The sequence below is a fragment of the Phodopus roborovskii genome, unplaced genomic scaffold (assembly GCF_943737965.1).
Source record: "Phodopus roborovskii unplaced genomic scaffold, PHOROB, whole genome shotgun sequence".
In the NCBI taxonomy this organism is placed as follows: Eukaryota; Metazoa; Chordata; class Mammalia; order Rodentia; family Cricetidae; genus Phodopus; species Phodopus roborovskii.
The window spans coordinates 3,995,180-4,019,600 of record NW_026126588.1 but is presented as its reverse complement, the minus strand read 5'-3'; the positions used below and the strand labels follow the sequence as shown (position 1 = coordinate 4,019,600).

Genomic DNA, 24,421 nt, shown 5'->3' with positions numbered 1-24,421 from the left:
CGAGCTACCAGTCATGGGGGCTAGGAACTGAACTCCGGTTCTCTGGAACAGCAATGAGTGCTCTTAAATACTGTGCCTTCTCTTCAGCCTTTCCACTCTTAAAAAGTTAAATTATCTTTACATCATCTCCACATTTCTCTTTCCTACTTTTAACCCCTATCATGGACTTTGCCTTTTATTCTCTCAAATTCGTGGCCTCTTAACCTCTTCTTCATCACACACACACACACACACACACACACACACACACACACACACACCCTGCTCAGTTCATATAATTTTACTTTTATATATATAATTTCAGTTTCTTATCCAGTTGGTATTGGGTAAGCAATCAGGAACTTTTTTCCTGGGAAAACTCTTCCTAGCTCTCATTATTCTTTCTTTCCTGGAGCTCTTTTCTTAGGATTGGGGCCCTGTGAGATTCTCTTTCCATGTTAGCATGTCTATTAGTGTCCTTCTTTTGAGATGGTTTTCCTGGGCTGAACCTGGAACTTTCTGACTCAAGTAGGCTGGCTTGTCCACCCTGGGGTTCTGAGTATCTACTTTCCTTCCAAGCACCAGGATGACAGACAGGCACCCCCATGTCTGGAGTTTGGACCTGCATGCTGGGGATGTGAATTCAGGTCCTTCTGCCTTTACTGACTGAACCATCTCCCCATCCCTCTCCTTTCCACCAAGCATTTCTATTGTGACTTTAAACTACTGTTCTTCTAAGGTCTAAGAGTCAGCTTCTTAACCAAGTCCCGGTGATTGTTTCCTCCTGAACACTATAATTTGTCAGATTGTTGGTACCCACTGCAGAGGCATGGAAGTGCCCGTACTTGTGAGGTGGCTTCAGAGGGTGTTGCTTATGGAGACCCAGAGTAGGATCTCGAGAGAAGTAGATGTAGCCTGTGGAGCAAAGCCCTGTGTGCAGCACAGTTCACTTGGTTTGCTTCCCAGGGCTTTGACTGTTTATGGCTTGTTTCCCTTGACACTTTAATTTCTTATTCTATTTTTCTCATTTAAGCATACAAATTGTACAGATTTCTTAAAATGTCATTTCAGTATGCACTTCTGGCAGTTGGGAAACACCATAATTCACTTACATATAAAAAATGTTTTTACCAGCTAAAACAATATTTTCAGTCTCAGGTTTTGCTTCGCTTGCAGAATCCGTGTGTGTTGTACTTGCTCATTTTCATGGAAAATCTTTATATCTCTACACTTGAGCCGTAGTGCTTATATTTTTGGTCTTTTAATTTTAGACTACTCTCAAGCAATCACTCGTTCATACATTTGACACATTTTCTTTAGAACTATGGTACCGCTTTCCCAGTATTTGCCCATTGTTTTGTAAATCTCCTTGAATATTATAGAACCTTTTAATTACCTTTGGAAATGTGCTTCTTATTAATAATTTTTAGAGTAAACTCTATTTTGGTTATTTTGTAGTTTAATTGATAAGAATATAAATACTTGTCACACCGCAGCCTGCCAAATGGCTATTTAAAAGAAACATACTAGTGTTATTGTCAATGATCTTGGTTTTGATAACTGGGCTAATATGTTATTATGTTCTTAATACTCCATGGTTCACAATAACTTTTGTGATACTCCCTTTAAAATTGTATTTTAGAATTGTTTCATTTCTCTAACTAGGCCATAATTGATTTTTATAAATCCAAACTTCTTTGCTGCTAAGATCGTCAACCCTGATATACTTACCATCAGATTCCTACTTTCAGGAAAAGAGATTTCGGCTGATGATTTTATGTTTTTTAATAATTTCTGGCATTGCCAAATTGAAATGTGTTAACATTCTACTCTTACATTTTAAAACATCAAAATGAGTTGAGATCAAGACCAACTAGCAACAACAAAGGGAAGAGCAGTGAGGTACCACCTAAATCTCGGTCTCAGTGCTCCCAGCAAAGAAATCATTTTAAGATTGGAATCATTTTTCTTGCACTTATTTTTTGATGCAGTTTTTTTTTTTTTAAATATGGTCAGATGTTCCCTGAACTTACTATGTATTCAAGGATGGCCTTGGAGTGTTATAGGCCTTATACCACCATGTTCAATTTTATGGGGTACTAGGAATTGAAATCAGGATTTCATCCATGTTGGTCAGTGCTTTAACAGTTGAACTGTATCCCCAATCTTTTTTTGTTTTGTTTTATATATTAATCTGTCCATCTCTCTGTGGTGGGGCCCGGTGTATCCCAGGTTTGTCTTAAACTACCTTTGAAACTGAAAAAACAATTTTGAGCATCTTATCCACTTGCCTGCAAGTAATAGCATTACAGGCATGGGCCCCCCTATTTGGTTTACTCAGTACTGGTGACCTAGGTCTTTATGTATGGTAGACATTCTATTAACTGAGCCTCATCCCTAGTCCTACAATTTCAAACTTAGGATCAAGTCATGTAGAAAGCATATTGTAGCCCTTAAAAGATGGGGTCTCAGGGCTGGAGATATGGTAATAAAGAGTACATTCTGTTCCACCAGAGGATCTGAGTTTGGTTCTCAGACACCTATGTTGGCAGCTCACAATTGCCTATAATTCTAGCTCTGGGGCACCCAATAACCTTTTTCTAGTTTATACAACTACCTACCTACCTACCTACCTACCTACCTACACACACACACACACACACACACACACACACACACACACACACACACACACACGGAGGGAGGGCGGGCGGGAGAAAGGGGGGAGGAAGGGGTACAAATACAACATAAACCTTAGAAAAAGAGAGATGAACTCTTCCTGGTTATAAACTATGTAGATGAATTTTGAGTTATGACTCAAACTTCATGGCTCTGGCTGATCTTCATGATCCCACCCTTACAGAAAGCTTGGTGTTTAAATGTTAGTTGAGGCTATGATGGCATTAGAACTTAAGACCACAACCTACCTGTCAATAGCTCCTTTCCCCAGGGCAATATTTTCCATCTGTGCCTTGGATCCTAGTAGTGCTGATTTTGGAGGAGGGAAGTAATTTGGAATTGCCTAGATATGTCCAGTTGCAATCTCTTACTTCTGGAGAGGTAAATTCAGTCTGTCTATTCCCAATATTGTGATAACACTATAGGAAAATGGTCCCTTTGCCACCCAGTGCAGCTTGATCATATCTGGTCAGTGGGATAACACAGTGTCCTTTGCCTAGTCAGGGCCTGATCACTTGCAAATGTGACTGGAGAATGAAACAGCTTGATTGTCTTCTCAATGGGACTGAAAAAATGCGAAGGAGGAGAAGGACAGGATTCTGTTTAGCTTTCTTTTTGACACAGTCCACTCTGGAATTTGGAATACACCAAACAGTGATGGACAGTCCGTCATAATTAAAGGTATTGAGTTCCTTTGCCCTTCTTTCTTTGTCCTTCCCTCTTGAGGAAAGCCCATTGATTAGCAAAGACTGCCTTCTGTAGTTAGAGTAATTCGAAGTAGGGTGTCAGATGTCTTTGTCTCATTATCTACATATGCCAGCCAGCATGTGCTTTGGGGCACGTGTTCATATTAGGGTCTGACCTGTGCTTCTGCACTTTCATAATGAATTGTAAGGGAGTGACTGTGGTGGGTGATAGAAATATTTCTGAATGGCTACGATTTCTGTACCATAGCAGTATGCTGGACAAGGAAGTGACTATAGGCCACGACAAGTATTGCAGTGATATCAAATGATAGGTACCCTCTGCATCCTTCCATTAACAGCACTCCAAAGATGTAAAGTCTAGACAGGTATTACTCTGCACAACTCTCAGGTCTTCAGAGATGGCTGTGGTCAGGCTGCAATTTCTAGCATTGCTGCAAACTTGCATTTCTTATCCTGGGTCCCAAGAGTCAATTTTTAGTCACACACAGTTAATGCTTCCCAGAGACACTATACTTTGTCAAGTTAAGTAGTCTCCTGCTTTAGAGGCAGTAGAGGTATAGATTAAAGTTTTGGGAAACAAGGATTCATTAGGGGCTTTAAATTTTAAAGCAGTTATACTAGATAGCTTTGTAGATTGTTAGGAATTTTAGGATGCTGATCATGGTACAGAGATGATCTTCAATACTGGCTGTACACTGAAAGACCAGTTGCATTGTAGTTTCTTGTCTGGGGCTCAGGACTCCTGTGTCTTTTAGTGTGGGGACTTCTAATGTGCACCCAGCAATGCAAACACTGCACAGAGCAAGGAGTTGTGACTTGTGTGCAAATTAGATAGTAAATAGTGTTTTGGAAATTTGTTTTTAAATGACTGCCTTGTATTTCAACATTGATCATGTGTCATTGTTATGCCTTTGCAAGTATTGTGCCATTACTGAAATCTTCACAGTGTGATATATTGACGGAGTAGGACTGAGTTGTCATCTGGGATGCTGAAAGAAAGAGGAGAGAGGCTTCCACCAATGCTTTTAGTCGGAAAAGGTGTTTCTGCCTAATGTGTGCATAGCCTGAGAAATTTCTGGACATTTCATTTATTTAAGTTACTAGCATCTTTCTGATGAAATCAACAGAGATCACTTATGAATGGCATTTCCATTCTTGTGTGTTTGTATGTGAACATGTGTAAGTGTGTTTGTGTGATTATACATGCATATCTATTACATATGTGTGGAAGCCACAGCAAACCATAGGTTCTGTTCTTCAACAGCCATCCAGTATTATTTTTCAGATAGGATCTCTCATTGGCCCAGAGCTAGCCAAGTAGATAAGGCTAGACCAGGCTGGCTGGACAGACAGACCCAGGGATCTGCCTGTCTTTGTTTCCCTAATATTATGATCACTAGTACAGGCCACCATCCCCAGAAAACTTGGCTCATCTAGCTTTCAAGGCAAACACATTGATGGCTATTACATTCTTTAAATACTTTTAAAAAATCATTTAACTAGATTATCTGACTTAGCATTATTTTCAGAGACAATTGGAAAAATGTCATTAATTTTGGAATTAATTCATTAAAAATGTTAAATCATAAAACAGTGTAAAGTATCTTTAGGACTTACCATAAAAATTATACTTTTCAAAAATAAAACTAAAAACTGTTTCTGTCACTATATTTTCTGAGAAAGGCAAGCTTTTTATTTAATATGTGTTTCCTTATGCTTTTAATTTCTATATCTTAGTAAGAGTATGAAAACATTTCTTTGTTGTGCTGATGAAAAGTGTTACTATTTTTTTTTTTTTTTACCAAAGCTGATATTTACTTGTAGATATATTTATGGTATAGTACCCAGAGATATTCTTTTCTCTATTTTTTTTTTTTCAATCCCCTCCTTTAGTCTGGTTTTTATAGGCGCTGTCTGGCTATGTAGCCCAGGCTGGCCTTGAACTTTTGATACTGTCGTGATCTCCTTCCTCAGACCTATTCTGTGATTTCAAGCATGCACCACTAAAGTGAGCTACAGGAACTTTTTGAAATCACACTCAACCATATAAACATTAGAGCAACAAAAGGAACTCAGAATGGTTGTGTTGTGAAACTCTTGATCTTGAGCCTGTCTCTTTAAATGAAGCAACAAAGTTATCCTAAGAAGTGTTTGCATTGAGCCCTTTGACCATTCTGGAACTCAGGAAGGGCACAGGGTTTTGTTAGTTAAAAAACACTATACAAATGTTGAGGATGTACTTGTGCCATTAGGGGACTGAAAGCATTTTGTCATCCTGTGATAAGAACAAAACCAGGTGGCTCTGTTTTGTGGCTTAGGATGTGGGTTTCTTTGGTTCTGCTAGTCTTAGACACTGAGGAAAACAAGTTATATATGCAAATAGCATGTACTAATGTGTTTAAAGCTCCATGTGGCTTCATAGCGTACTTACCAGTCCTGGGACCTTTTATATTGTCCTGTGTGTGTTTGTAATTCTCTGCATTAGATAGTCATGAGGATGAATTACCAACACAGTGCATAAGGTTTTAAAACTATTACTTTTATTTTAAACTCTAATATTGATAGCTTTTTCTTAAATGTATAATGTCTTTGTAATTATATAGAAATATTTTATAATATATGTGAATGTGACATTATTTAGTGATATGTGAAGTTGACTACCTTTATCTTTGTTCATTTGAATGTCAGATAAATCATTTACTATAAAATGTATATTTCAGAACTGAGAATTTACATACTTGTGGGCAGAATGCTCAGCCACGATGTGGTGTTCATTAGGAATGGCTCCCAAAACCATTCTCAATTAATTGTTAATAATACAAAACTGATTTTCCTATCCTTAGGAGAAAGTTTTTTTTTTTTTTTTTTATGTGTATGGAAGGTACCACCTTATTCACAGATATTAATTAGCCCAGCAAGGTTCTCTTTCTAGCCTATTTGTTTTAGTTTAGTTTTGGTCTGCTGTCCTTTTGAGATTCACCTATTTTCTATTTTAAAATGCCTTGACTTCTACTCTACAGATCACACAGCTCAAACACTACCTTCTCCATAGGAAACATGTATTGGGGGAGGGGTCATATGCTTAAGAGTGCAGGTACACAAGGAGGGCAGAAGAGTGTGTTGGATCCCTTGGAACTGGAGTTTTGGGAGATTGTGAGCTGCCTGACGTGGGTGCTAGGTACTGAACTTGGGTCCCCTGCAAGAGTAGAATATGGTTTTAGCCTCTGAGCCATCTCTCTGGCTCCCAAAGTTACCAAAGACATTAAAGTTTTTCTTCTTTGTTTTTTCTTTTCAGTTGGTTTTTGCTGTTTTGTTCAACAGGTCTTTCTGTGTATTGTTAACAGGACTGGAACTGGTATGTAGACCAACTAGCCTTGAGTCCTTAGAGACACTCCTGCCTCTGCTTTCTAAACGCTGGGACAAAAGGAGCAGCCACCCAACCCATCTTTAGTCATTGTTGTTTTTAAAGTAATAGCCACTAAGAATTATCATTTTGTCATTCTGTTTCTAAAAGTTCCATAATCTTTGGTCTATAGCAAATGTGAATAAATATTGCATGTGTGCATTTTACAGTGCTAGGCATTGATCCCCCGTCAAAGATAAAAATACTAGGAGGGTACAAATAAGCTAGATCCCCAGTAGTAAATAAAATTTAAATTAGTGAATGGATAATACAGACATGAAATGACCTATGTTTTGATCCAGATAAACAAAACAAAAATACTCTTCCTAAGGTTTTGATTTGTTTAAAATTAGTTGTGACTACAAAGAAACTGTCTCCTCAGTTTGACCAGGTCTTATTTTAAAGAAACAAACAACTCTTTCTGTTTAGGTGAGAGTTACTATGACTGTGTAAAAGACTTTGATTGCCAATTGTATTATTCAGACCTTGACAATGGCCATTCTAATAATTATAAAGATAACAACAAAAAAAATTCGTAATGAAAGATTCCCTTTACTTCTTACCTAAAAAAGTTTCAATTATGTTTTATGTTTATGCTTTCTTATGAGAAAACGCTTGAAGACAGGATCCAGTTCTTTAATAATGAAAAGAAAATACAGTAAGATGACTGGGCAAGATAACCTTCAGATCTGTTGCTTCCATCCTTACTGTCTTGTTAGAGTAAAATTGTTATTCTAAGATACTTGTAAATGTGAAGATAAAAATCACACGTTTCATGGCTTTTAAATTATGTGAAAGATAATTTTTCCCACATCCTGTCAGCAAAAACTAAGTTGATGAATTACATATAAATGGTTTTTACTTGGGTACATATTTGAGTACTTTATGTGAGGTCATTGGTGCTGATTTATATGAAATATATGATTCCACAAAGCTGGGGCACAGAATAATTAATAATAATAATTATCTCAGTTAAGACACAAACTAAACCTAATGGAGTGGCCTTTTAAAATACTCTTAATTTTGACTTGGACTCAAACAATACTTTATGAATGGTAGATATTGCCTTTTGACCTTTAGCAACACAGATATGTGCAGTCATTTTCTATTATCAATAATTGCTTTTCTAAAGGGTGAGTCTTCGCTATTGTTTGTTCCATTATTAATTTTACTTTACTATTTCATGAACATGAGAAGCTTATTGTTTCCTGTTGTTGCTATTCATGTTCTTCTTGAAGGACTTACTAATTCGAACTGATTGTGTGCAATACACCTGATTCATGGTCAGCAGAATGACGCACTGTACTTGGGAAGTGCAATGGATGTGTGCATGTGTGATCTGACTTAGGAAAAAAAAGTATAAGAAAAAGAATGTGATAGAACTGATGTCTTCAATGTGGTGACCAAGAAGTGGCCGATCTGAAAGGGACAGTTTGAACAGAAATCTGAATTAAATTATTCCAGTGTCTAGGGAAAGATCAGTTTCCATTTGATGGATAATAAGTATAAATACCTGTATACGACTGAGTGCTTGCTATGTTACTTGATAAAGGTGTGTGGAATATAGTAGATGAGGTCACAGATATCGCCTCTTGTTGGACATAGGAATTATGATTTTATCTAAATGCACATGTTTCATGGGTTGTCAGTGTCTTGCTGTCTTTTGCAGGTTGGCTTGGAGCTCATGATTCTCCTGCCTCTGCCTCTCGATTGTTGGGGATTACAGGTGTGCATTACCACACCCAACTAAATGGATTCATTTTCCATGGAGGATTTGGGTGAGGATACTGGTACTATTAGCTCAGGAGGATTACTGCAGATGTGTATGGGAGGACAGGACATGGGTGTGGCGATGGGGAGTAGAGAATGAGGTAGAACCCATGATAATAGTTCTTGCTGGAGGTGAATGTTGTTTGGATTGGGACATTAGTAGTTGGAGGGGTTTCTCTGTAGTTCCAGAATTATGATTCTGTGGGAGGGCTGAGCTAGAGCTAGAACTTGGGACTTCATATGTGGTAGGTAAGAAGTCTCATCACTTCTGGAAACCTTTTCAGGGTAGTTGAATATGTATTAATGGATCTGATATAGAACACAAGCGGAAGAAAGAACTTGGAGGTAAGGTGAATGATGGTTCCAGTAAGATCTGATGTCCACATGGTAGAATAGTGCCTAAAGGATGGCCTCATCAAGGTCTGAATAATACAGCTGGCAATATATACCCATACACAGGCACACACATATGCATACAAGTTTTTTGTGTGTTTTTAAAAATTAAATTTTTGGGGATGGAGAGATGGGTCATTAGTCAAGAGCTCTGGCTGCTTTCCCAGAGGACCAGAGTTTGATTCCTAGCTCTTACATGACACCTCACACTGCCTGTAACTCTATCTCCTGGGAACCCTGTATCTTTCTCTGGCTTCCTTGGACACAAGGCACACAAGTAGTGCCTGGACATATGTAAGGAGTACGGTTTTTCTGCCCGCCGCAGCTGGTCTTGTCCTGCTGCCGCGCCAGCCCCGAATAACACACATAGACTCTGTATTTGATATAATGTTGTTGGCCCATTATTTGTTTCTTATAGGCTAGCTCTGTCTTAAGTATTAACCCATTTCTATGTATTTCCACGTGGTCTCCTTACCGGGGAGTGAGGCAGGCATCTGGTCTCCCCAGTCTCTCCATGCTGACTCCTCCTATCTACTTCCTCTTTCCTCCTTGTCTCCTAGTCCCGCCTATCTTCCTTTTCTATTGGCCAACAGTGCTTTAAACATTTCCCATCAGACATACATGTATAGACAAAGCAGTCATATCTAAAATAAAATGTAGTGCATGGACATACATGTATAGACAAAGCAGTCATATCTAAAATAAAATGTAAGCTGATGAAATTAGTAACTTAGATTTTCCTGCTGTATTGAATTGTACATTCTTCATAAATAGTTTTATTTATTAGTACTGAAATTTGCTAAAAGGTTATTTTCAGCTTATTTTGTTTACTTAATGGACATATTTTCATTCCTTAAATATTTAAACAATTGTGTCCTATAAATGAGCCATGTATGTTATAAATTTGAAGGAGTATGTTTTAAATATTTTGTATTTAAGAAATTATTTATTTTTTTTACCATCTGCTTATATTTTTCCTGTCATTGGAAGTTCAGTATTTAACATCTTAGTATTGGGAGGGCTCAGATATCTCGTCCATTGAATTGCCAATCTGTTATGTGCTTGCAAAAGGGCTGCTGGCTCAAGTTGATGGAAGCAGAATGCTCTCGTTCTGAAGATCACTGAAGTCACTTCACCCGACAGTTCTTTAAAGCTCCTTTGCCACATTAGCGACATTTATCACATTCAGCCCTGTCCTCCCTGGACAAGGTGGGGGTTTGCTGGAAGCCCTGGACACAGCCTCCTTATGCCTGTGCTATTGCACCTCCAAGTTTGCTCTGCCGGGAGAGTGCTTGGCTTTGCAGGGGCTGATGGCACTGTTGCTAGCAGTTTTGTTAAGCCCTGTGTTTGGGGGAATCATGGGTATTCACTGTGCTACCCATCAGGAGTAGATCTGTCTTAGCATTTCAACTAAATCCTTGGTGAGGGTTCCTTTCTTGACCTGAAATGATAGAAATGTAAAATATAATCAGCCCAGGATTGTTTGGCCACCATCTTCCTCTTCTGAATATTGCATATTTGGAAGAGTTCTACTGTGGAAGAAAAAGATCCAGTTGGTTCATACTTCAGATCACACTGGAAATGCAGGTGTTCATTTATTCCTCAAGTTTAGATCTTTGACAGATTATTTCAATTTGAATTTGTCATAACCAAACTAAAAAGTTCAATAGAACTGGCAAAGCAAGCTATAATGATGGTTAAGCATGTGTGCATACATGTATGTGTGTGCAAATGTACGTGTGTGTGTCAGAGGGTATTCATGTGTGCTTGTGCCTGTGTACATGGGTGCATGTGTGTGTGTTTACTATTGCAAGATGACTGTTCTTTGTTCTGCTGCTATTCAGTAGATAGGAGGAGATACTTGCTCTCTAAGAGCTTAGGGTGTGGACTCAGACTTAGATTCATACTTAACTGACTCTGGGTTCTTGGATAAATTGTGACTTTTGGATACTATCCCCAACTCCCTTTTTTGTAAAGGAGGCAATACTAATACTATTTTCTACCCTTCATTTTGAATGAAATGGTTTGTGTTCTTACAGTTATAGCAATTTCTAGACTAGCCCTTCTTTAGACAACTACTGTTGAATCATTTAGCAAAGTAAATATAATCTCCAAGAAAAGCAGCGTCTTCAATGTGCCTTTATAAATTTACAAATTTACTCCCATTTTGTTCTTAAAGCATATCCTGAGATATTTGGAGCTCCATGAACAATCACCAGTAAAAATAATGAAACAGTAATTTGGTGAGGTTCTTTTTATCAGAATTATTTCTCAAAACTTCACAGTCAATGAGATAATTTAACAAGGAAGATGCAAGGTGGGAAGGTCTGTTGTTTAAAGAGATTTTTGTTTGTTTGCTTGTTTTTTGTTTTGGGTCCTTTTGTTTGTTTGGTTTGGTTCTTTTGTTGTTGTTGTTTTTCTTTGTGTGTGTGTGTGTGTGTGTGTGTGTGTGTGGTCAGTATTTGTATTTGAAGTCAACTGTGTATAGGAAACGAAAGCTGAGAGCCCTCAGTGCTGTCTGTAGACTATTGCGTGTTGGTTGATGAGAACCTTAAACAGTGTGGAGGAGGAGTACTTCCTGAGCAACAGTTGGGATGACAGGCAGAGAATGCAGGGGCCATTTGAATTAGCCAGCACCTGGGGCAGGAAAGTAAGCACAGCACCACCCTTGAGCCTGCAACCAAGCTGCGTGCAATGGGTCTTCACGTCATCCCAGTGGAGTGGGATTTACTGAGGCTGGGATTTACCTGCTGCTCTTGAGACACTGCTTCTTGGAAATAATGTTTGTTTCTTATGCTAATCTCCATCACAGTAGTTAAAGGAAAGTCTTCATAATGCTAGCTTTTGTTTACTTTCCACATCTTACATTGTCAAGTCAGTCTCTTATCGATCTGTAGGTCTTCAGAATATGATGTGATAAAATCGCTTCCCCAAATTGATAGTGTTTTTAATTCCACTAATCACATAATTTATCCTTTCCTAATTTGATTTCTGAAGCCATGTTTGGGTTTTTGGTTTATGTTGTGGTGTCCTGGGTCATTTTAGAAATATTAAATGTGTCTGGATCACCTAATGTGAACCAAACAATATGATACAAAGTGGGAATGACTAATGGGTGCAGTGCCATTAAATGGTCATCTTACAAATCATTTTGTAGTTAGTAGTGCTGAGGGGCCTCCTGGAAGAGATTCCTGCTGCAGCAGCATCCCCACCCCCTCCAGGGACCTGTCTGTGTGAATGTTCAATCTAGAGCAGCTCCCCTGGGAGAAAGTTACAGGCTCCTGCATCTTAGCCAGTTTCATTCATTGCCTCTTCCAGATTAATTTCCAATTGTGTTTATTTATGTTGAGTGTCTTAAATGTATGAATAAGAGAACAGGACTGATGCGTTTGCTACACCAATGATTTATTACATCTTTGTACATGGGAATCTAGTATGTGGTTTTCCATTTCTGGTATTTTTATAAAGTATGCATATATATTATAAGCGTTTCCTATACAAGCTGTGCATTTCTTAGTTTCTGTTGTAAAGTTTTGTATTTCCCTATGTAATATGTTGTTGTCAGTGACAGTAAATATGAAAACTATATTTTTGGCTATTCATATATGTGGCTTCCTCCCTACTCTCTTAAATTGTGCTCATAATACTTGATGCAATCATTATTTCTCTCTTAAGAGTGAACAGTTTATCCTATGCACATGTTGACATTCTTTTTCTGACATGTTTTTCATCCTTGGCATCTCTTATAATGAGGACCTCTGTTTACTGTGGTGGTAAAAGTCTTAATGGCTTGTTCCTGACCTCAGTGGAAATGTTCTGTGCCTCACTTGCGAGTACTATTTTAGCTAGTGCTTCTCACTATTTACTGAGACAAAGAAGGTTCAAAGAAAGAATGGGGGAGGGTGCAAGGAAGTGGCCCAGTTGGTGTCTTAGTCACTGTTCTATTGCTGTAAAGAGACATTATGACCAAGACAGCTTGTGTAAAAGAAAGCACTTAACTGAGGGCTTGCTTACAGTTTCAGAGGTGAGGCCACTATCATCATGATGGAGAGCATGGCAAGCAGATATGTTGTTGGAGAAGTAACCGAGAGTTCTACATTGTGGTCCATGGGTGGGTGGGGGGGGGTGAAGGGCTGGCATCAACTTCTGAAACCTCAAAGCTCATCCCCAATGACATGGTTTCTCCAACAAGTCCATGCCTACTCCAACAAGGCTACACCTCCTCAGTCTAATCTTCTCAGTTAGTGCCACATCCTGATGACAAGCATTGATAAGCACTCTAACATATGAACCTGTCAGGGCCATTCTTACTCAAATAACACAGTCAGTAAAATGCTTGCTGCCTAAGCTTGAAGGTCTGTGTCAGAACCCATGTAAATGCAGACCTGTAGTCCTAGTGCTGGTGAACTGGAGACAGGGTTCCCTGGGGCTTCCTGGCCATCCAGTCTGGTAGAAGTCACAAGCTCTGGTTTCAGTGAGAGACCCCCCCCCCTCCCAATCCTAAAAAATAAAGTGGAGAGGCCTTGAAGAAACCACCTCTGACCACACCCCCTACTCTTTTTTTTTTTTTTTTTTAATCTTTATTTTGGATGTTTCTAGATGGTGTAATCAAACTCATGTACTCACTAAACCATTTTATTTTCTTTTTTAGCAGCAAAGTCAATTTCCCAGATTCCACTAAATTTTGATTAGTGCATATAACATTAATGCCCAATGTCAGAAGGGTTTCTATTCCCACAGAATCATTTGCCATCCACCATACCTTTTCTTATCATTTGAGTGCTGGATGCCAGTCTTCAAGGTGACCCCAAGTACTGCCTGTAATGTTCTTGAGTACCCAAACTACTGTGTCTACAGAGAAAGTTCATTCTGTTGGTTAGAACTCATGGAATTCTGTAACATTACCTTTGTGTATTTATAGCCAGCTGGTATTTAATCCTTTGTCATCCTTGTTGTGCAGGCCAGCCAGTGGCACAAAATGTTGGTTCATCTAATTTTAGAATTTTTAAAACAGTGTCTTCAAAAATAATACATCTACTACCTATGACAAATATTTTAGGTGGTAGGTACATTTAACTACATCTTCTAAAATAAAATTTTGAGAAATAAAAATTGTAAACATTAAGTTCTTATTCGGTGTTTTTTGTCAATCATCAAATAGTGTAAATTTGTCATAATTATGAAAGCTTAATGTGGATCCTTCTGCAGCTTAAAAAGAATTTTGAAGTTCATAGGATTCTTATAAAATGATTTAAAAAGATGTTTTCGATGTTCATTTATTATATATTGTGTATCTGTGCATGTATGTGCAATGACCTACATGATGAGATCAGAGGACAACCTGTGGCAGTCAGTTTTCTCCTCCTACCATGTGTGTTTTCCAGTGAAATTCAGGGCATCAGGCCCATTTACCCACTGAGCATCTTTCTATCCCAGGATGTGGGTTTTCTGAGTCAGAAAATCAAGGCATGCTCATTTAATAAATACTCTTACCCCCTCACTAATAAAAAGTGGGGACAGTGGTAGGAAGATTTATGTTCTCCTCTGAGATTTTACTTTCACATCTGAGAAGTGAATACATAGGGAATAGTCAATGGAGTGGAGAAAATGACTGTGTTTTAACATGTTTCAACAAATGAAATGCTATCATTAGCAGTTAAAATGTAGAACCAAGCCAGCAAATACATAAAGTATTAGTAAAGAAATGAAAATAGCACCTATTAGCTTCCACATGTAAAATTATGATAGCCAGAGGTTTTGTCATGCAGGGTGCTTAAGAAACACTATTTGATGTTTCTGTATGGTTGAAACTTGCTAAAATCTTCAGGAAAGCACTGAGACTTTTTATATTGGCCCCTCTAACTCTGTTGACCAGTGTATAGTGATTATTTAACCAGCCATTTGTTTGAACTTAACTTTATGATTAAAATAGAGATCATTTCGTACTTTCAAGGATATCTGTGAGGAAAAGGGGAAAACCTATAAACTTTAAAGAGCTATTTGTGGTTTTGGCTTATGTATAGCAATTTGTCTTTAATAGTTTCTTCATCAAAACTGACATGTAAGATATTAATATACATGCTTTTAATTTAATTGTTAGTAGAAACCATGACTACATGAAGTATTGTGGTTACCTTATAGGCATGAAACACATTGTTAAATTTATTTCTGTAAAAGGGATATAATTAGAGAAAACAACTTCTTGATTTATACTGTAAACTTTGTGAATCACCCTGATGGGGGATATCCAGCATGCTGTGAATATATGTTTCTCTTACTGGTTGATGAATAAATGCTTATTGGACAGCAGCCAAACAGGAAGTATAGGCGGTGCTACCAGACTTGGAGAATTCTGGGAAGAGGAACATGGAGAGGAACCACCAGGGAGGTGCCATGTAGTTACCAGGAATATAGGATGTCCAGGCATTCTCCACTATGCCAAGACCGTGTAGAAATACATAGATTAATAGTTATGGGTTAATAATTAAGAGAGAGCTAGCCAATAAAAAACCCAAGCTATTGGCCAAACAGTTTATAGTTAATATGTCTCCATGTATTTATTTTGCTAAACAGCTATGGGACCAGGGGGGACGGAAAACTCCATTGACATCACCCTAAAATCATAAAGAATATTAAGGAGTAAACACCATTTATTTTAATGCAGGTGGAAAAGGGAGACATTTAGTTTTAAATTGTAGTACCTTAGAGTCTAAAACATGTTTTCAGTGTGTTATAACCCAGCATCCCTTGGGTGTGGTTAAGGAAATTTTTGTTCTTTCAAAAGAAAAGACTGTGGCAGAGTTGCGGATATGAAAGCCTCAGCATTGAGATGCTAACCTGGGACTCTTGCTTCATACTCTGCCCTCTTTGTAAATACACCTCTCCATTCTTGTAATGTAAGTATCCAGTAGGAAATCACTTTAAAGTTCAAAGGGTAAGAGGTACCTTTAAATTACCTTAGATGATGAGTATTTATACTCAAAATGCAGAAGTAGTACAGACATATGTTCCCATCATTCTTGCACTATAGAGTTAAAAGCCCTTAGAAGGCAGGAGTCAACTTGTATACTAAGCCAATAAGTTATAAATGTAAATCTACTCAAAATAATTATGAAGGCCAGAACCACCATATGACAGTTAATACAGATACAGTTCTATCCTTTTGTAAGACTGAAACTCAGGCACAGTGCAGGAAGACAAGTCAGACAGCAAGCATTCCCTTTGGAAAGGAAGACAGTCACATTTTGTATATAGGAAATGATAAGATCTTATACATAGAAAACTGGAGAGATAGCTCAGTAGTTAAGAGCACCTCCTGCTCTTCCAGAGAACCTGTGTTCAATTCTCAGCACCCATATGGCAGCTCCCAACCATCTGTAACTCCAGTTTCAGGAAGTCTGATACCTACACACATATATACATGCAAGCAAAACTCTAATTGATATACAATAAATAAATAAATAAATAAATAAATAAATAAATCTTTTATTTTAAAAAGATGCTAGACCTAACCAAAAATGATTCTACCACAGTGTACAAAGTTAATGTAAATTAATTGGATGTGAATTACTGTCTTCCTATAAGCCAGCAGTATGGAATCCATAACCTTTAAACAATATCATTTGTCACACCTTCAGAATGCATCAAAGATCCGAGCCATAAGTGTAGCATATGACTTTTAAAAGAAAGAATTTGCTACTTAAATTTATTATCAGTCCTTTCCAATTTGGCTTATATTTGTTTATAATAAAATTACAATTGCAATGGGGTTAAAGAAAAGAAATTGTCATCTCTGTTCTATAAAACATAGCTAAAAGTTTTGAATGTAGTACAGAATTAGAGTCAACAAGATGGCCCAGTAAAAGAAAGGCCAACCATGCTAAACTAAGTTCAGTTTCCAGAACCCATTAGGTAGAAGGAGAAGGCTCCTCCAAGTTGTCCTCTGACCTGCACATGTGTACAGGAAAGTGGGCAAAAAAGAAAGTTAACAGTCTCAGGCTGTTCTCAGTCTCAGGATAGTATGCAGTTTCAAGGCTTCCTACAGAATCAGTACAAAGTGCAACTGGCAGCAGGTAGACAGGGGGTCAGTGAAGGCAGCATCCCCAGAAGCAGGCCCAGCTCCCTCTACAAAGGTACCCAGACAGGGGTTCAGTGAAGGCAGCATCCCCAGAAGCAGGCCCGGCTCCCTCTACAAAGGTACCAAGTTGATTGAGTGAGTGATAGATACCTTTTTTTTAATATATAATTTTTTTGTAATACTTCTTTCTGACAAAAGCTGAGGGGTTTGTGGGGGGGGGGAGGTTATCATCATGGGATCCTGTGCTCTAGTTCATTTTTGAGATAGAGTCAATTAATTGCAGGGAGGGGCTCTATAAATACCACGGCAGCCGAGTAATGATCCTCGTGTTGCAAAAATGGAAGCCTGGTTCAACATGACTCAGTAGCTGGTGTTGGTTCATACTTCAAGAGTCTGACCCTGGGTAGTGTATTTCAGGTTTATTAAAGCACAGCACAATTTGGAAAGAAGTTTCGTGGAGATAATTAACTCAGTCTCATTTGCAGGATAAAGCTCAAGGCATGACTACATTAAAATCTTAGTAAATTACACATGACCTCTTCCCTAAAAATGTGTTATATTGATCGAGAAACAATGCTCAAAATAAGGGTCAGGGGAGAATGACTTTGATTAAAAATAAGAGTCTGTGGGAGTTGGGTGTGACCTGGCCATATAGATAGTATAGAGGTCACCAAGCTATTAATCACATCCCCTCCCAGGCTCCTGGGCAGAAAACAGGTTATACATCTCTTCCTTTGAAGAGATAATACTGTGCGTTTAACATTCCTGATTTCCTTAGTGCTTTTCTGTGAGCACAGGGCTCTCGTGATGTGAGGACAGGAACCTCATGCCCTCCACACTTGTAGTCTTCACTCTAGAACTAATCTCACTTTGACATGCAGCACTGTGTGTGTGTGTGTGTGTGTGTGTGTGTGTGTGTGTGTGTGTGTGTGTGTGTCTTTGTTTCTATGTGTGTACTTTGTGCAGACTATGTAATACCTTAGCGTATTATTTTCCCCATCTGTAAAGTGGAAATCTCAGCATTTACCTCAATATTGTAGTGAGATTAAATGATGTAATAATGTTGAGCTCCTACAAAGAGTGTCAGGCACAGACAGCACTCTTCATCTTACACTTTCAGTCATTTCAGGTATTAGTCTCGGAAGAAAAGTGAACCAGGCACAGGGTTTGAGAATTGTTATCTTTTTGTCAGGGTATTCTTAAGACAGCCTTTTCCTTTGCTCTCTGTTGACCAGTGTGTAGTGATTATTTAACTAAATTAGGAGTTCACTTTTGGACGTGTGCATTGTGGAGCACTGTGGTTATCTTTCAAAGCCCTTGACTCAAAGGGGGACAGGTCCTCAGCAAAGCTTCGCTCTAGGCCTGTTGCTGCCAGAGTTTCTGTCTGTCATAAGTGCCATGCCTCTTCTATTCTAAGTTACTGGTCCTTCCCTCAGAGGGCAGCCCCTCCACCCTCTCATCTCTGATGCTGCCATTCATATCTTTTGGGGAGTCTTTAATTATCAATCTCAGAACATCCTATAAATCTTCATTAGGAAATCCCTTGTGAAGTTTTGCTGAAAAGTAGTTACTGTGAGCTGTGTGTGCAGCAGCTGTTTGCCTAACTTTAAAAAAAAAAAAAAATGACCGTTTTAATTTGTTTTAAAAATATCCACTGGCACCAGTTTTCATTACAGATGTGTGGTTGTAACATTTCATTTTTTAAATGTGTATCCATCTTTTTTCAGTTCCAAAGGAGTCCAAAGAAACCATCTCAAACCTTAAAAATAACCACTAAACCTACAGTGTTTTTGGTTTTAAAAACTTCTCAAGGGAGGACATTTTTTATCTTGGGCTGTAGCTTCATGCAGGGTGGCCCATTTAAAAGAGGCCCTGTGCACAGCCACGTTATTAAATGGGAGCGTCTTAAATGGGCCACCCTGTAAATCAGGGCTTTCTCCAGTGGGCATTTTCTCCCTTGCACACTGGAGAGTTAGTGCAGGTTTTCAGTCACTGTGCTTGCTGAGCACATCCAGGTTACGTGGAATAGTGCAGATCTGACTTCAGACATTAGGCGATGCTCACAAGTTCAGCCTATGAGATGTCATATTTCCAAGATCTTCTGAAAATCCGGCCAGCATTATGCAGATCTCCTTTTTGAGAACATTTTTAGTGGATGAAACACAAATAAACTGAAAATGACTTTTGATTTAAACAATAATATAGCTTGGGATTTTCTTTTACTGGAAATCTTTTAAATCAGGATAAATATCTGTGTTTAAAAATACTGCAGGGTACATAGTACTTGATATTTTTAATCTAAACATTCCTAACATATTATCCTTTCAAATTATATATGTGCACACACACACACATACAGTCTGTGACAGAATGAGATCTTACTTGAGCAGTAATCTATGTCTTTCATTTGTTGAAAGCCCACGTAAGTATAAAGTGTATAAATGGAAGTCTTTGTGATATATGCTATCTCAAATCTCAAGTCAAAACAAAAAGAGAAGCAAGAGAATACAACATTAGCACTGTATGGAAAAGGCGCTTTACCAAGCTGTGGTGTGTTACTATCCATGCCGGTGGGGGGTTTGAGTCCCTCAGTATTCCTGCCATTTAATCTCCCATTGCCCAGAGCAGCACCCATTTCCACCTGCAGTGAAACAGCCACATTCCTTGTCACAGTCTGTCTTTTGTTTGAACCTCGTGGGAAGTTTTCCCTAGTGCCTGCATGGTGTCAGGAGATAAGGGGTTTTGAGTGTTAGGTCATACTGCCAGCAAGAGTATCGAGGTTGCTGTGTTTATGACATCCCGATTCTGGATAGACTTCTCTATATCATGTCCAGGTGACAGTGTTAAGCCCAGGTGACAGTGTTAAGCCCGTGTACTTGATCATCTAGTTGACTGACTATACCTCCTATAGAAGGTATCTGAATCTCCAAATTATTCTTGGGCTTTCTCTAACTTACATACAAGAGATTTAAAACAATTTTTTTTCCCTGTGGGTCATATTTATTTGTTTGTTTTTAGTCTTAGATCATTTTAGGCTATTGCATTTTGAGGATAATGGTTAACAGCTTATTATAGAAACAGCAATTATGCTTTAATTCTGTATATGATATAAAATAGAGCCTTTAGGACAGATTAGAAACAATTCCCTACAGAGGGTTTGTAAATTGGGATCCCAAAAGGATTAGTAAAACAAGGTGTCATAATGGCTGCTATGGCCTAGGTTGATCTTTTTCCTCTAGAGGAATATAAAGAATCTCAAGTTAAAACCTAAAGTAGGCTGTTTGTTTGTTTGTTTGTTTGTTTTTGTACACCTGGTGAGATTTCATCACTAGAGATGTTCTCTAAAAACATAATACAAATAATTTGAGTCTATTTCAATAATCAAAGTTCTACATCATAAAGAAATGTAAGTCAATAATCGATTTCCAAACATGATAGCGTAAAAGGGTCTGCTCCAGCTACCTGTAGGTAGCCTCTTGTTATTTTCTCCTCTTTTAACAGAATGTAAAAGCAGTGTCTCATTTATCCTCCCCTCACCCCATGATGGAATGACGTTGTGCTTCCAAACTTACTGACTACTCAATGAACATGTAAAAGCTAAGTAATAAAAATTTAGTTTATTTCCTTAAAACTTTGGTGTGCTGTATATGTGGTATATGTGTGCACAAGTATGCACTCACAGACGGAGGCCAGATGATGGGGGTTGTCCTTCTGTACATGTATCTCTTACTGGTTAATGAATGAAACACTGATTGGCTGATTGGCCGGGCAGGAAGTATAGGCAGGGCCAGGAGATAAGGAGAATGCTGGGAAATATAGGCAGATGGAGTCATCATGTAGAGCCTGGGAAGGGAGAATGCTCCCAGCATTCTCAGATGAGCAAAGACCACGTGGAAATACACAGATTAATAGAAATGGGCAATGATTAAGACAGAGCTATCCAATAAGAAGTTCTAGCCACTGGCCAGTAGTTTCATAATTAATGTAAGTCCTTGTGAGTTTATTTAGGACAATGGGATCCTGCCAGGCCAGAAACACTGATACAACAGCCAGGCAAGAACATTGTATGTTTGTTTGAGACAGGATTTCTCTGTAGCTTTGGAGCCTGTCCTGGCACTTACTTTAAAGACTAGGCTGGCCTAGAACTCACAGAGAGATGCCTGCCTATGCTTCCCAGTGATAGGACTAAAGCTACCACCTGGTTTAAAATCTACTTTTGTTTTTCAAGTTCTTCAGATAAAATTGGACATCTGATAAATCAATGAGTTGGTTTCAACTCCTTTAACATCCATTGTTTCCATGGAAAGCAGATTAAGAAAAATATTTATTTCAACATTGCATAAAATCTTTGTCCTTATTGAGACGTGCTGCAAAGTCATTATTAAACTGCACTTTTAAGGAACTGTAAAAGAAGCTATTTCAATCATGTTTGATTTTAAGAAATTTGAAATATTTACACTGAATTATACCAGCCTTTTTTTCTATTGTGTTAACCTTATAACATTTAGTAAAAATGTTACAGACAGCATTGTTAGTTTTCTTCTTTGCTAATCTCCACCTCATCCTGACCCATTTTTGGAATGGGTTATTGCAGGCTATTTAGTAAAGGTGACACCTATGTGAAAATATAGTAACAGTAAACATATTGATACTGCCTTTTCTCTTTTGAGGTTGAAACTTATGTATGTAAAACGTAATTTCCTAGCTTAGTACTTTTGTTATTTTCATTTTGATAAGAAAACCTCATGTTTACTTAATTGGTTTTTTGGTTTTGTTTTTTTTTTTTTTGTTTGTTTGTTTGTTTGTTTTTTTAAACTAAGACTTTGCAAGGGAAAATCCCACTCTTAGGAGTCCCGCCAAACACCAGGCCAATAACTATAACATCTGCAGAGGACCTAGCATAGCACAGACCCATGCAGGCTCACATTTGCTGTTTCAGTTTCTGTGAGCCCCATGAGCCCTGCTTACTTGATTCTCTGGCCTAGCTCTGCAGGTGTCTTCAAATCCTCTGGCTCTTCATGGGTTTTCAGAGCTCTGAGGGGAGCCATCTGATGCAGACCTCTGTCCTGGGCTCTCTCTTGCCTAATGTTTGGCTGTGCATGTGTTTTGCATGCCCTCTCATCAGCTGCTGGGATTTTTACAATGTGCTCTTAAGCCTTTTAAAAAGCAAGGTGAATGTGGTAAGCGCTTAACCTTTTGGAGTTTTGTATGTGGTGTGCAGGCAGGCCTGAGGTTAACAGACTGCCTTTATTGTTTTCTACCTTGTTCTCCAAGGCAGGGCCTTTCTCTGCATCTGGAGCTCTCTTATTTATTTTAGTCTATCTAGCTTGCTCCCAGGATCCCTCTTCTCCTCTGAGTACTGGGATTACCAAGCTTTTATGTGGTTGTTGCAAATCCTAAAGCTATCTCATCAGGCTCATGTTAAACACTGAGAAAGGCCCTAAACTCAACTAAGTAGAATCAAGCCATTTGTTTACATTTGATTTTGAAAGCTTATTCTTTGCCCCATTTGGCCTCCCTTTTGCAGTTAATGTGAAAGGATTTGACATTCCAGGGCTCTTTCCTCTCCCCTTCATTAATTCAGCTACTGTGCTCTTTATATGTGACTTGCATTTCTGCACATCACAAGCTTAGTTGTCAATACGTCATCTAGAAGCTTACTATGCAGTGCTCAGTTTGGATACTGCTCCTGTCATCTTTTACCTCATTTCATTTTTCTCATGGTAGAAGTTGTAGTAGCCTAATCTCTAAGGCTTCAATGAAACACCATATGATGAAGTAGGCAGGAGTTCATTTGTAAAGCTTGTAGAAAGAATACTGGGAATGGAGATCCCTTTGATGCCATCCATTGAATTTGTACCCATGGGTAATCTGTACCTGGAATGGAAGTAATAATAGTTCTATAAATGTTCTCACCTAGGTTCTGATTTACTATGCTGATACAAATAATTATTAATATGTTACCTCAAAATTGGTATCTGTGATGATGACTATATGTAGACTCTTGTGGTTGCTAGTTACACACGACTGTTGGTCCTCTACGTCCATGGCAACCATCTGTCTATTGATCTTCAGACACTGGTCATCAGCTCTTAAACAACACTGTATAAACTCCTTATGTAACATTCGCAGTAGGAGCTGACCTCACAAAGGATGTGTCCAGGCTATGTGCAAATACTGTACTTGTTTTATGTAAGAACTTTACTTTTCTCACATCTTTATATCTATGTAAAATCTGCAACGAGTACTCTGCAGATACCCAGGGACAACAATGTGTTTTTACTGATATTTTTAGTATACTTAGATGCCCTCACATGTTCATGGCAAGCTTGTTAAAGTACAGACAAGGCTTTCAATGGTACAGCTTAATATATGATTTTAATGATAGTTTGTGTAGACTTGTATAAAGAGTTATTTATACATACCTAAATTTGAAATTCTGGTCTATAATCTAAAATGAAACCAAAAGATCATTTAATGTACGCTGTATGTTTATTCTCAATAGAATCATAACATATAATTATATCTTAACATCTTTCTCATGTCATCACATTTTTCTACATGTTCAGAGAATAAATTGAAACTGCATTTTTTCTGGGTATACTAAATTCCATTTTGATTTGAGAAATATTGTTGAGACTGGAGATAAATGTTTTCTTTATTTTCTCTGAACAAAAGTGACTGATCACTGTCTAGTTTACATATTCTATAAAGACAGTTGTCTTGTATGCTTCATGATTTAAATTGAATCCTTTTCTGAATAAGCAAATGGAATGTATTATGTAGTACAACTGGAATATATTATGTATTTTCCTTTTGGCAGTCACAGATATTTGTACAATTAATTTTCAAATTTCTGTAGTGACTCAACAATGACTACAGTGTTTTCCTCATTTATGTCTTCATTTACACACACTTGTAATGTGCAGGATGAATACTTGAGCTTTTGTGAATATAATTATCAGGAGAAAAATCTATGCAGGGAAGTTTTATTAATTAAATAGTGATTTAAGTTATTATCGGGTAGTTTTTAGAATGCTATTTATAAGAAGTATAATTACCCTAGGATTTTTGGCATACTTTTTCACTTTAAAAAATATTGAGGGGAGGATTTTGTCAGGAAACACTGTGGTAAAGATGATCCTTTTTTAGTCTTTTTGTGTGTCAGTTTTGAGACAGGGTCTTATTATGTAGACCAGTCTGTATCTGAACTCAGAGATTGTCCTGTCTGTGCCTCCAGAGTGCCGAGATTAAAAGCCTGTGCCACCACACCTGGTAAACACTTTAAATTTACTAATCTCAAGAAAATTCTAGGTTTCTAATCATTAGGGATTTGGATGAATTCACAGTTCAGAGATAATGTGTCTTTATGTGGGGTAATGCCATGTTATGGAGTAGAAATTTCAGCAGATT

General features: G+C 38.0%; 1 protein-coding gene across 1 annotated transcript in view; it reads left to right on the top strand.

Annotated features, from left to right (window-relative positions):
- The window catches only part of Supt3h (SPT3 homolog, SAGA and STAGA complex component), a 320,819-nt gene that overhangs the window by 118,089 nt on the left and 178,309 nt on the right, over positions 1–24,421 (top strand). The gene's annotated exons all lie outside the window — the stretch shown is intronic.